This window comes from Anabrus simplex, chromosome 6 (assembly GCF_040414725.1).
Source record: "Anabrus simplex isolate iqAnaSimp1 chromosome 6, ASM4041472v1, whole genome shotgun sequence".
NCBI lineage: Eukaryota > Metazoa > Arthropoda > Insecta > Orthoptera > Tettigoniidae > Anabrus > Anabrus simplex.
The window spans coordinates 191,345,874-191,361,174 of NC_090270.1; the positions used below are offsets into that span (position 1 = coordinate 191,345,874).

The following is a 15,301-nucleotide window of genomic DNA, read 5'->3' on the forward strand; positions in this document are numbered from 1 at the left end:
GGTTCCCATGAAATTACAACTTGAGAAAAAGATCATAATATGAAGATAAAATTGGAGGTATTAGAATTCAAGAGGGTAAACTGGGGCCAATATTTCTTTATAGGAAGCGGAGTCAGCGATTGGAATAATTTACGAAGGGAGATTTTCGATAAATTTCCAACTTCTTTGAAATTGTTTAAGACTAATAATAAGTAACGTCTGGTAGGACTCTGCCATAAGGGCGACTGCACGAAACGCAGATCAGTTGTGATCGACTGACTGATAGATAGAATCCTAATCACAATACAATAACAAAGAAGCATATTTCGTTTGAGGTGAAACAGGAAAAATTAGGAATTTTGACAGTAGGTGTCTCAGGAAAGCCCGCTAGAATCTATAATTTTGGTTTGTTAAGCTAAGGTTAGGTTAATTGTATGTTAATGCAGTAGAATTAATTACATGCAACTGTATACCATTCTTTTAATTATTCATCGGCAAGGAACACGTTTGTACACAAGTCATCATATTAACAACGTGCAAGCTACTTTTAGCATGAGTCAGCGATATGATAAGCAAAAATCTTCACACGACTACGAGTAAAAAGTAATGTAAACAATGTTTATGTTTTAGTGCTGTGGTGGTTCTCCGTTTAGTGATCAGATTTATCAAGTCTTGACAGTACGTTCTTTCATTTTATTTCATTTGTGAATTATTGCGAATATATCTCTTCGCATTCAGGTTAGTAATAAGAGCAGTTTAAAAGCGATTATTCTCTCCAACCTTTTACACTTTGTATCAGTCATCTCCGAGCACAGCATCTATGCATCCTTCACCTTCAATCCAATCTTGTGCCGTAAAGTTCTGAAGATTTGGGATTATAAATACAAAGATCCTGAGAACAGGTCGTGGGTAATATAGGACGAGTATCTGTAGTAGTATGTAGCTGACAGGAGAAAGTTGAGATTGCCAGTATTATACAAAGATACATAAACAAATCCCTGTGAAGAGGTTACCGGTAATTAATAGGTTTCATTACTCAGCACTTTTACTGGGCGAAGTTAATTACGTTAATTACATCTGAATATTTTAGATTTTTTGGTAAGAATACACTTGTAATCGGAATTATAGTTATTTCATTTTATTTGTCGTAAATAATGCAAGTCATCTTTTGATTACCGTATTTTTACATTTGACTTATAATTTACTAAGTTATTAATACATTTTAAGGGATTGTACCGAGGGATGAAGGGATGTTCGTTCATCAGTCAAGTGTGTATTAGCGTGCGCGATCTTATAAGTTTTGTTGTTATGGTGTCTAGAAGTGTATAATCATGCAGACCCAACATTGGGATAAATGCTCTACTTGTGAAATGATGTGTGAGGACTGTCCTTTACCTTCAAGCTCTGCGGGGCTCAAAGTAGGAATTAATGAGCTGTAAAATGTGAAAAGATAATCGTAGTTTGTTATAGTTTCATTTTAGGTCAGGAACATTTTGGTCATTAGCATTGTGTAGGCTACTTGAGTATGCCTAACATTTGTATGAATCTCAGTGGTATGGTGTAAGTAACTGTATTTGGGTCAAGATTTGATAGAAATTTCTTGGGGTTTAAAATAAATTGAATTTGGGGATTGGCAGAAAAGAGAGAGAGGGAGGGGAACAGAATCGCAAAGGTAAATCATACTCAGGATGTCAGCATTGGGAACTATACGTTGAGGCTATGAGTAGTCCAGCTCCCCATTTGTTTTCTGGTGTATACGTTAGCTTGTTTGACTAAAAAGATGCACAAATCATTCAGATTTGGTTTGACGTATTGAAACACTCGTTATATATGGTAACTTACGAAGTAAAATAAGGTATCTTAAAACGTAGACTTTCACGATCATAACATTAAAATAATAACATATCTTTAGTGCTAGCAGTACAGTAATTCCAATCTTAAATCATTATAGAACAGTATAATACAATATGATTAAATACACATACCTTATGTCCCATTATTCTCTGACAGAATATTGAAATCTAAATTACGAACAAACCAATAATTAATCATATGAAAATTATTGGTTGCGCTATAGTTTAGTTCAAGTTAATTATCAAATTGAATGTGGCTCTGGCATAGAACCATTACTACATTTTCTCACCTCTATCTTTATGTCGTGCCATGTGGAGGTGTTGAAAAGGTACCCAGTTACTTGAAAATAAGGTACTATAAGGCCACGGTCGCTTCCTTCCCATTCCTAGATCTTTCCTGTCTCATCATCGCCATAAGACCTATTTGTGTCGGTGCGACTTAAAGCAACTAGCAAAAAAAAATTTTTTAAAAATAATTTCCTGTGGTGAGTAGAAAGTAAGCTGGTAGAAAAACCTTAATCAAATTAGTTGGTTAACTCATTGTGGCCATATTTGGTTATTCGTTCCAGACCCATGTGATATAATAGAATATTTCAAGTAGAAACTATGTGCTTTCAGGAATTTTTCTTTTATGTTTGAGCCTAGACCTATTTTGAATTTATAATAGACTTCATGTAGCGTACTTAAAAGGAGGTTGTTCTACTCAGAACCATGGACATAAACAATTATCAATCATAGAGTTTCTTCGTAAGTTGATCTACTTCCCAGTATGTAGGCCTACACTTCTTGGCACAAAAAGTGATAGGTTGAAGATATGTAAGTCCCCAAGTACAAACACGACCAGAAGGAATGAGCGCATTAAGTTATCTTAGAGGTTTCTTGGCCAGTTAATACATAGGCATACTAAGCCAATGAAAGGGTAGCCTGATAGTTATGTGCTTTTAGAAAAAGTTTTAATGATAAAATTCACTACAAATTGCCCCAAAAACTTTGTGCCCCTTTCTTAACTTGATAGAACTATATATGCAAGTTTATAGGCAAAGTGTGTTTTGGACAAATGTATATTAACTCTTAGTATTAAAATAAATTTGGTTAGTAAAACTCTACTCGTATTTATTTTACTGGAAAAGTATAGATATATTACTACCTGTTTATTTGTTTAAAAGTGGTTGTTCTAATCTCAAACCGAAATGACTTACTGGTTATGGGTTTCATAGATGCAGATCAAAAACTCACAGCTATACAACCAAGCTTTTGGGTTATTAGGCCTTTCTATCTGCAGTCGTAAAAGCTTTAATTGGCATTGTACCTCTACAAGAAGTACTTTTTTTTTTTTTTTTTTTTTTTTTTTTTTTTAAATAACAGGTAATCACTTCGTATTCAGCAGTTTCTTGAGTTCCGTATTTCCTCATTTATCTTATAAACGTGTTCTTGAATACGCTGTGGTATTTACTACCTCAACTGTTCAAGTCACTTACTTTATAAAACAACATTTACAAGCATTTGCTATGGCAAATGAGAACTCTACATGTATTCCTAATATTGCTTTATATTTGAAAACAAAAACATAAATCTAAGGATTATTTAAAAGGTCGAAGTATTTGACATAACAAGTCTCTGTACGCAAATAGCGTTACGAAATGGACACAAAGACTCAAGCTACAATATACAAGAGGCATTCAAAGCAAATAAAATAATTATATAAATGTATGTAAAATTATGTAAATACCGTGTACAAAAAACAAAGATTTCAATAAACGGGGGATAGTAGGGGAAAACTATGGGGGGGGGAGGGAAGCTGCAGTGCGAGTCCTCTCCCTGGGTTGCCCCCCTTGGGGGTCCGGCGGCCTCTGCGCCAGAGTCATACAACAATAATAAACAACGTATGTACAAAACATACAAACCCAGCCAACCCAAGTCAATCAAAAACAAGGACTTCATTCGTTCGTTTGTTCTTCAGCAGTTTAGCAGCTTGCTAACTCAGTTGGACTGTGCAGACAGCCACTGCTAAACAGCATATTGGAAAGGTATGCCAGTCCAACTGATGAGCACAGATGACACGCCCTGGGTGAAATGCTGCACACACTCATACCCACCCACCCACCCAAAATAAATTAACTGTTAAGTTCTTCAGTCCGCCAAAACTAATTTTGAGAAATGAATTTATAAACTACGTACCTGAAAAAGAAAATCATATGACAGTATTATACTTGCAAAAGAAATTAATTAATTAATTTTCAATTATAATACTCTTACCAGAGGCTGTGTTTTTTCTTTTTCGAGTAGTTTATAAATTGATTACTCAAAATTAGTTGGCAGACGGAATAACCCAACAGTTAAAAATTGACTGAGTCAGAACTGAAGAGAGATGGCTTCAGATATTACAAAAGATATAAACATGAAATAACATACTTAACACTAGAACGGCCAAACTTTCCTCATACTTATAAAGGCTGCAGGCGATCATTTCGACCGCTTACTCTTTCTGATATATATTTAGCATCCATGGCCTGGGAAACAATGTGAATGTTCATTATAAAAAAAAAAAAAAATGGTTAAACAAGGAATGTATTGTGTACAGATCAACTCATTGTTTTTTCCACTTTGAATAGGTAACAATGAAAAACTTTGGCAGACCTATTCAGGCACTTGATAAGTAATTTATACAAGTGATTATCTTATGTAAACATTTTCCACAAACTACTTTGTTTCACAAAGAACTTGTTGAAAGTTTTGTTCTGTTTACAACTGGAGTTCACTTGACATTGTCGGCAATTAGGACAGGCACATTGGACCTGAGGCTGAGGCTCAGGATGAAGCGTAGGGAATTCAGTCAACTGGTTCTTGTGTGCCACACGTAACTAAAGAAAGTATACATGTGAAGCTGTAGGGGAACGTCTAATCTGGTCAAACAATATCTGACCCATATTGACAACTGTCTGCATTTCTTCTAACTGGGCCACATTTGCAACAGTTCCCGTACTACATGATGTCCCCCTCAGTCAGCCTTCACAAGAATTGTTACAGAATCACGTTTTAACAGCACTCACATACAGTATAAGCTATTCTGAAATTCAAGAAACGACTGGTTGTTATTCACGCCTGTGATTTGATAATTGTGCCATTCAACTTAACCTGACAGGAATCTCTCTCTCTGTCGAAATGCAAGGACGCACAATGGGTGAAAATGACCCCCACGCAAAAACCTCCTGAATTCTAAATTGTAATTCTTGGAAACCATATACATGGTGATACATTTATATAGTAAATCAATTGTAATAATTTCAGAGTACTGTCATTATGGCAATGTGCAACTTGTGATAATAAGAAAGGATATTGAAATATTCATGTTCTCATACATACATACATGCATACTTTATCATTATAGACCGTTATGCCTTTCAGTGTACAGTTTGTAAGCTTCTGTGAATTTACTAAATGTGATTTCCATTAAGGCTGGTAGTTTTCCATTAAGGATGGTCATGTATATTTTGTGGGACAGTAAAATCACTGTTTCGACTTCCTATAAACCCCCAAACCAATCTGGGATTTAGAAATAATATTGACCCAAATACCTATCCAAGGACAGCTATAAAGTTTGGTAGAAATATATAGAGTAGTTTCCCATTATAAGTACTCAACAAATGGACGAAGAGACAAATCAACAAAATGGCTAAAAAAAGTCCTTCGAAGTTAGACTGAAAAACGGTTCGCCAATGATATCTCCCTTATTAATCCTCATATCGAAATGATGCATGTGAGAAAAGAAAATTTTAGAAATTGATTTCCATTAAGGCAGGCAGATTTCCATTAAGATTGGTTGTGTATTTTTTGTGGAAGTGCAAAATCAAGATTTCATTTCCACATAAACCCCCAGTCAATTCAGGGATTTAGAAACAATATTGGCCCTAAAACCTACCCAAGGACAGGTGGATTCTAACTATGAAGTTTAGTAGAAATATATCCAGTAGTTTTCAAGCTATGAGAGCTCAGACAAACAAACAGTCTAACAGACACCAAAGCTAAAAAATATGCAGATGGTCATTATTACACCTGAAACAGATAACTGAATGAAAATTTTGCCAAAATAGTCAAAGTACAGACACACGGTTGTCACGATTTTTTTATATACAAGATAAGGAATCTGCTCCATGTACAACACCTTTTGGGCTATGTCCACTGAACTTAGCCTGTAAAACTGTCCGTTAATGATATCTGCCATATTAATCATCCTATCAAAAAAGTGCATGTGAGGAAAAAGTTTTAGAAATGGATTTCCATTAAGGTTGGTTGATTCCCATCCAGGTTGGTCTGGTATCACTGTTTTGTTTTCCTATAAATCCCCAGTGCACTCCAGGTATTTGAAATACTGTGGACCTTAAAAGTTACCTTTGGACTGGGGGATGCTAAACATGAAGTTTGGTTAAAATATTTGCTGTAGTTTTGCGGTATATTTTGTGGGAGAGTAACCTCACTCTTTCGCTTTTCTATAAACCCCCAGTCCACTCCGGGTATTTGAAATGATGTGGACCTTAAAAGCTACCTTTGGACAGGGGGATGGTAAACATTAAGTTTGGTTTAAATATGTCCTGTAGTTTTGCAGTTACAAGAAATATGCTTTACATGGACCCGCTTTCCTCCCCTGCGAACCATGTGACCTTGCCGCGGTGGGGAGGCTTGCGTTTCCCTATGAAGCAGATAGCCGAGCCGCAGGTGCAACCATATCAGATGGATATCTGTTGGGAGACCAGACTAAGGAATGGTTCATCGAAAGGGGGGTAGCAGCCTTTTGGTAGTTGCAAGGGCAGCAGTCTAGATGATTGACTGATATGGCCTTGTAATAATACTCAACATGGCTTAGCTGTGTTGATACTGCTACACGGCTGAAAGCAAGGGGAAACTACAGCAGTCACTACCTCCCGAGGACATGCAGCTCTCTCTGTATGAATGATGTACTGATGGCTTCCTACCAGGTAAAATATTCCGGAGGTAAACTAGTCCCCCATTCGGATCTCCAGGTGGGGGCGATCATTAGGAAGATGGATACTGACATTCTGCAAGTCGGAGCGTGGAATGTTAGAAGTTTGAATCGTTGTGGTAGGTTAGAGAATCTGAAAAGGGAGATGGATAGACTACGTCAAGATAGACACCAAACCAATGCCCACCACAATAGTGCAGGTCTATATGCCTGATAGTTCAGCGGATGATGAGGAAATCAAAAGAATATATGAAGAGATAGAAGATTGAATACAATATGTAAAAGGTGATGAGAATCTAATTGTGGTGGGAGACTGGAATGCAGTGGTAGGCCAAGGAAGAGAAGGTAATACAGTAAAAGAATTTGGATTGGGACAAAGGAACGAAAGAGGAAATCGGCTGGTTGAATTCTGCACTGATCATAATTTAGTCCTTGCCAATACTTGGTTCAAACACCACAAACGACGGCTGTATACGTGGACGAGACCTGGAGACACTAGAAGGTAACATACAGACTTCATTATGATTAGGCAGAGATTCAGAAACCAGGTGTTGGATTGCAAAACTTTCCCAGGAGCAGACTGGACTCTGACCACAACTTGTTGGTCATGAAATGCCATCTGAAGTTGAAGAAAGGAAAGAATGCAAAAAGATGGGATCTAGACAAGTTGAAAGAAAAGAGTGTGAGGGATTGTTTCAAGGAACATGTTGCACAAGGGCTAAATGAAAAGGCTGAAGGAAACACAATAGAGGAAGAGTGGATAGTCATGAAAAATGAAGTCAGTAGGGCTGCTGAAGAAATGTTGGGAAGGAAGAAAAGATCAACTAAGAATCAGTGGATAACTCAGGAGATACTAGACCTGATTGATGAACGACGAAAATACAAGAATGCTAGAAATGAAGAGGGCAGAAAAGAATACAGGAGATTAAAGAATCAAGTGGATAGTAAGGGCAAGGTAGCTAAAGAAGAATGGCTGAAGGAGAAGTGCAAGGATGTCGAAGGTTGTATGGTCCTGGGAAAGGTAGATGCTGCATACAGGAAAATCAAGGAAACCTTTGCAGAAAAGAAATCTAGGTGTATGCATATTAAGTGCTCGGACGGAAAGCCACTTCTAAGGAAAGAAGACAAAGCAGAAAGATGGCAGGAGCATATCCAACAGTTGTATCAAGGTAAAGATGTAGATAATTTGGTTCTGGAACATGCTGATGAAATGGGAGACTCAATTTTGAGGTCAGAGTTTGACAGAGCTGTGAGTGACCTAAATAGGAACTAGACACCTGGAATTGATGACATTCCCTCTGAATTACTGACTGCCTTAGGAGAAACCAGCATGGCAAGGTTATTCCATTTAGTGTGTAAGATGTATGAGACAGGAGAAGTGCCATCCGATTTTCGGAAGAATGTTGTTATAACTGTCCCCAAGAAAGTAGGTGTTGACAAGTGTGAAAACTACCACACCATTAGTTTAGTATTTCACGCCTGCAAAATTTTTACACGTATTATTTACAGAAGAATGGAAATACAGGTTGAAACTGAGTTGGGAGAAGATCAGTTTGCTTCAGAAGAAATGTAGGAACACATGAAGCAATCCTGACTTTACATCTGATCTTAGAGGATCAAATCAAGAAGGACAAGCCCACGTACATGGCATTCGTAGATCTAGAAAAGGCATTTGATAAATGTTGATTGGACCAAGCTATTTAAGATTCTGAAGACGATTGAGATCAGATACCGAGAAGGAAGAATTATCTACAATCTGTATAAAAATCAAGACGAAATGCTGGTTAATAGAGCAAACGCCTGAAAAGCCGTACATCTAAAAATCAGTCTGCAGTGATAAGAATCGAGGGCTTTGAAAAAGAAGCAGCAATCCAGAAAGGAGTGAGGCAAGGCTGCAGTTTGTCCCCTCTCCTTTTCAATATTTACATAGAACAGGCAGTAAAGGAAATCAAAGAGGAATTTGGAAAGGAAATCACAGTCCAAGAAGAGGAAATCAAAACCTTGAGATTTGCCAATGATATTGTTATTTTATCTGAGACTGCAGAAGATATCGAGAAGCTGCTGAATGGTATGGACGAGGTCTTGGGTAAGGAGCACAAGATGAAAATAAATAAGTCCAAAACAAAAGTAATGGAGTGCAGTCGAACAAAGGCAGGTGATTATGGAAATATTAGATTAGGAAATGAAGTCTTAAAGGAAGTAGATGAATATTGTTACTTGGGTAGTAAAATAACTAATGATGGTAGAAGTAAGGACGACATAAAATGCAGACTAGCACAAGCAAGGAAGAGCTTTCTTAAGAAAAGAAATTTGGTCACTTCAAACATTGATATCGGAATTAGAATGATGTTTTTGAAGACTTTCGTGTGGAGCGTGGCATTGTATGGAAGTGAAACGTGGACGATAACTAGCTCAGAAAGAAAGAGAATATAAGCTTTTGAAATGTGGTGTTACAGAAGAATGTTGAAGGTGAGATGGATAGATTGAATCACGAATGAAAAGATACTGAATCGAATTGGTGAGAGGGGATCGATTTGGCTAAATTTGACGAAAAGAAGAGATAGAATGATAGGACACATCTTAAGACACCCAGGACTCGTTCAGTTGGTTTTTGAAGGAAGTGTAGGTGGTAAGAACGGTAGGGGTAGACCAAGGTATGAATGTGACAAGCAGATTAGAGCAGAAAAGGATGCAATAGTTATGTAGAAACGAAAAGGTTAGCACAGGAGAGGGTGGCATGGAGGGCTGCATCAAACCAGTCTATGGACTGATGACTCAAACAACAACAAGAACTCAGACAAACAGATACCAAAGCTAAAAAATATGCAGATGGTCATTATTACACCTGAAATGGATAAGTGAATGAAAATTTTGCTAAAATAGTCGATGTACAGCACATGGTCGTTACGATTTTATTTATATAGATAAGGAATCCGCTCTATGTCCATTGAACTCAGCCTGTAAAACTGTCCATTAATGATATCTGCCTTATTAATCATCCTATCGTAAAAGTGCACATGAGAAAAAAGTTTTAGAAATGGATTTCCATCAGATGCAGGAGAGTAACATCACTGTTTCTGTTTTCTATAAACTTCCAGTCCACTCCAGGTATTTGAAATGCTGTGGACCTAAAAACCTACCTTTTGTCAGGGGGATGGTAAACATGAATTTTAGTTTAAATATTTCCAGTAGTTTTGCAGTTATAAGAAATATGCTTTACACGGACCCGCTTTTTGGCTAAGTCCGCTCAAAGTTAGACTAAAGAAGAGCCCTTTAATGATATCACCTTTATTAATCCTCGTATCAAAATGATGCACATGGGAAAATAGTTTTCAAAATTGATTTCCATTAAGTTTTGTTGTGTATATTTTGTGGGAGTGAAAAACGACAATTTTGGTTGCATAAAAACTCCAGTCTGTTCAGGGATTTATAAACAATATTGGCCCTAAAAGCTACCCAAGGACAGGTGGATTCAATATATGAAGTTTGGTAGAAATATATCTAGTAGTTTTCAAGTTACCAGAACTTAGACAGACAGACACCAAAGTTAAATAATATGCAGATGGTCATTATTACACCTGAAACGGATAACTGAATTAAAATTTTGCCAAAAGAGTCGATGTACAGACACACGGTCGTTACGATTTTATTTATATGGATAAGGAATCCGCTCTATGTCCATTGAACTTAGCCTGTAAAACTGTCCGTAAATGATATCTGCCTTATTAATCTTCCTATTGAAAAGTGCACATGAGGAAAAAGTTTTAGAAGTGGATTTCCATCAAGGTTGGTTGATACCCATCCAGGTTGGTCTGTTATATTTTGTGGGAGAGTACCATCACTGTTTCGGTTTTCCATAAACCCCCAGTCCACTCCGAGTGTTTGAAATACTGTGGACCTTAAATGCTACCTTTGGACAGGGGAATGGTAAACATGAAGATTGGTTAAAATATTTCCTGTAGTTTTGCAGTAGTAGGTAGATTCTGCGGATTCTGGACCACTATCAAAAATTTTCAATATTTCATAATTTTGTATATTTTTTCTGAGAATTTGATAGTTTTTTCTCCCCAAATCACCCATTTTAAGGCAAAATATCAAAATTTTTCAATATTTCATAATCTATATACCGGTATATAAAATAACTGGTCCTGACTGACTGACTGACTGACTCATCATCGCCGAGGCAAAACTACTGGACATAAAGAAATGAAATTTTGAGGATACATTCATATTAACATGTAGGTGCTCGCTAAGGGAGGATTTTTGGATATTCTGTCACTAAGGGGGTGAAAAGGGGGGGCAGGGGGGTAAATTTTTAAAATGAGGTTATGTATATCTCAAAAACTTAGAAGATTACAGACGTAAAAATTGGTATTTGGAATCCTTCTTTAAAAATAAAGAAACATATTTTTTGTTTTTGGAAAATCCCATTAAGAGGGGTGGAAAAGGGATTGAACACCTTTTATGAGGAGACTTATATCTCAAAAACTGAAGACGTTACAGACATAAAAATTGAAATTTGGAATCTCGTTTGAAAATAAAGAAACACATATTTTTGTGGTTTTGCATAATCCGATGAATAGAGGGTGAACAGGAGTGACAAAGGGTGAATTTTTAAAAAGACTATATCTGCAAATTATCTTAGACATGTAACATATTACAAATTTGAAAACTGGTATACGGAATTTCCTGTAAATGTAAAGAAACAAATATATATATATACATACCAAAAAATTTAAAGATATTACAAACGTGAAAACTGGTATTTGGAATCTCCTTTAAAAATAAAGAAACACGCATTTGGTGGGGGAATCAACTTGGTATGGCGGGGGGGAGGGGGTGTGAAAACGGAGATGAATTCATTTTACGAGGATACATATATCTTAAAAACTGAAGATGTTACATCCGTGATAATTGGTATTTGGAAGCTCTTTTAAAGAAACGGGTACTGTGTGTTTTTGGAAAATTCACTTGAGTGAAGAGTGGGAAAGGAAGTAAAAAAATTGAATTCTTTTTCTGGAGAAACTTATAACTCAAAACTGGAGGTTACAGTCATGGAAATTGGTATTTGGAATCTCCTTTAAAAATTTATAAACACAAATTTTTTGGGTGAGTAGGGGGAAACCAACTTAACGGGCGGGGGTGGAGTGAAAAGTGAGTTGAATTCTTTTCATTAGAATACTTATCTCTCAAAAACTGAAGATGTTACAGACATGATCATTTGTATTTGAAATTTTCTTTCAAAGTAAAGAAACACGTAATCTTTTGTCTTTGGAAAATCCACTTAAGAGGGGTGAATTTATTGAAAAATTAGTTGAATACTTTGTATGAGGATACTTCATCATCATCATCAGCCAATTCTATCATTACATGATGTGGCCTCTTTAAGTCGTGAACTCTGGTAGGTCTTTAACAGAACTCTCCAGGTAGAACGGTCTCGAGCAGTTCTCTGCCTGGATACTTATATCTTAAAAACTAAAGGTGTTACGGACATGAAAATGGGTATTTGGAATCTCCTTTAAAAATAATGAAACACGCATTGGGCGGGGGTCGGAAAATTCACTTAAGGGGGAGTGTGAAAGGAAGTGAAAAAAATTAATTTTTTTAATGGAGAAACTTATATCTCAAAAACTTAAGGTTACAGACCTGAAAATTTGTGTTTGGAATCACCTTAAAAATAAATAAGCACGCTTTTTTGGAGGGGGAGGGGGGAATCAACTTAACGGGCTGGGGTGAAAAAGGAGTTTAATTCTTTTTATGAGGATACTTATATCTCAATAACTGAAGATGTAGAGGCATGAACATTTGTATTTGGATCTTCTTTCAAAGTAAAGAAACACATGTTCTTTTATCTTTGGAAAATCCACTTAAGGGAGTTGAATGAATTGAAAAATTAGTTGAATTATTTGTGTCAGGATACTTATATCTCAAAAACTAAAGATGTTAAAGACGTGAAAATTGGTATTTGGAATATGCTTTAAAAATAAAGAAACACACACTTTTGGAGAGGGGGAATCAACTTAACGGGTAGGAAGGGGGGTGAAAATGAGTTAAATTACTTTTATGTGTATACTTATATCTCAAAAACTGAAGATATTACAGACGTGAAAATTAGTATTTGGAATCGTCTTTAAAAATAAAGAAACAAGCATTTGTTTTTCTCAGAAAATTGACGTAAGGGGCATGGGGTCGAAAATAAGTAAATAAGGAGTTGAAATAATTTTATGAGGATACTTTATTTTAAAAACTGAAGCTGTTACAGACGTGAAAGTTGGTATGTTGAATTTCCTTTAAAAATAATGAAACACGTATTTTTTGTTTTCGAAAAGTCCACTTAAGGTGGGAGAGGGGTGGAAAGAAGTGAAGAAGAAGAAGTTTAATTATTTTTATAAACATACATTTATCTTAAAAACTGAAGGTGTTACAGACGTACAGACATGAAAACTGGTATTAAAAAAATGAAACATGTATTTTTTTGTTTTAGGAAAATCCAGTTAAGGGGCTGAAAAGAATTGGAAAAGCGGGTGAATTCTTAAAATGAGTACCGGTATATCTACATCATATGTCAAAAATTTAACATGTTGGTGACAAGAAACTTCGTATTTGGAAAGTCCTTTAAAAATACAGGAACATGTACCTTTTTGTTTTTGAAGAAGGTGCTTAACGGGGGGGGGGGGGGGGGGGCGTGAAATGAAGTAAAAAATAGTTGAATTACTTTTTATGAGGATACTTATATCTTAAATATTGAATGTTACAGACGTGAAGATTGATATTTGAAATCACCCTTAAAAATAAAGAAACATGTATTTTCGTTTTCGGAAAATACATTTAGATGGGGGTGGTGTAAGGACTGATCAAGTATTGAATTTTTTTATGGGGATACTTATGTATATCTCAAAACTGAAGATGTTACAGATGTGGGAATAGGTATTTGGAATCTCCTCTAAAAATAAAGAACTACGTATTTATTTTTTCGACTTGAGAGAAGACTTTTTTCACAAGTACAGTTCTATGTTGCATGGACTTCTTAGCCCCAAACGGTAATACCACAAACATGGTCTACAAATAATTTCTGGGGTAATGAAACTAATTTTTGGGTGAGTTAATTGCCAGTTTTGCATATTTTTGCTCAGAATTTTGTATCTTTTCCCCTAAAATTACCCATTTTTAGTAAAAATTATCAAAAGTTAATATTTCTGTAAAACAAAAAATAAAAAAAATCATCATATAGGTAAAATTTGCACCTTGCTTTGCTTTCAGCTGCCTCTATTTTTGCAGGTTTCTTTAAAAGTTCTTACAAATACAAGTTATAAAAATTTCTAAAAACATTCTAACTACTTTTTTCTCTGCAATAAATGGAAGTTGAAAACAGAAATTTTAATATTTGTACATTGGTACTTCTAGGAGCTATATCTTTAGGTAATATCTTTCTTAAATAGTTAAAAGATCTTAAACGAGCTGTTTTTTATTAAAATATTAGCAATAAAAATAGTGTTTTGGATACATGTGTATGGTTACTCTTTGGTTCTTTATAATTTTTAACGTGTTTTAATACCACTGTTTTATTAAATTTGGTTGCATATTAGTTAATAAATATTTTTATTAATAAATGTATAGATTAATATTACCTCTTTTATTTGTGAATTTTCATTCGTATAATTATAAATTGTTGCTTCCCATCTTGTAATACTGTTTTCTTTAGCTAATTTAGAAGAAAATATTTCTTTTAATCTTTTATCTGGACAATTTAAAAATCTTTAATATGGTTTCCAACCGAATTATTATTATTATTATTAACTATTACATTACAACTTTATATTCTCCTTGCATTAGAAAATTAAAATTATTTATTAAATATTTGCTCATTTCTTCTTTATTAAAAATACCTGCTGAAATCTTATGTTATATCTAAATCCAGTGGATAATAATGTTCTTTTTTAAGTTCTTCTAATATATTTGGTAATTCTGTTAAAAGTGTATTTATTTTTACATCTGCTAATTCTATTTTATATGAACTAGCTGTAGTACCCGACATTGCCCAGTTGGTTTTTGAATGTTTACTTTTAAGATTAGTATTACCAGTTAGTTATGTGTGAAGTGAATTTTCAGAGAATTCCTTTTGGGGATATTGATTTTTACCATCTATTATGTAGAATCAGAGTTATTTAGATGTGTTTGATTTCAGTTTTTAGATTTTTTAAATTTCGAGTAAAATTTTATCCTTGTGAAAGCTTGAATTCACTGGGAGTATCCTTTCAAAAAAAGAATAGTGATAACTACAGTTATTTATCTGTTGTGCTGTAGATATGATCTACACAATTTCAACTGTCTTTGAGATGGTCACCAATCAGCCTTGCGACCCCAAAAGCAGTGGATTCAACTCTAATCTCAGTCATTTTAGATGAATTAAACCCCTTTCAGCCTCCCTTCTCAATGGAGGCTGAACGTGGACTTAAACGGTATTCAGAGCATCACAATAAGTCTCACGACA

The 15,301-nt window shown here is 35.3% G+C and overlaps 1 protein-coding gene across 4 annotated transcripts in view; it reads left to right on the forward strand.

Moving 5' to 3' along the window:
* Positions 1-210: 210 nt before the first annotated feature.
* Positions 211-15,301, forward strand: part of CROT (Carnitine O-octanoyltransferase) — a 160,754-nt gene continuing 145,663 nt past the window's right edge. For 2 of the 4 annotated variants that reach the window (XM_067149185.2, XM_068228089.1), the window contains exon 1: positions 211-657. The gene's annotated coding sequence lies outside the window, so the exon portion shown is untranslated. Of the gene's footprint in view, positions 718-15,301 lie in introns of all 4 variants that reach the window. The other 2 variants (XM_067149186.2, XM_067149184.2) reach the window with 2 other exon arrangements.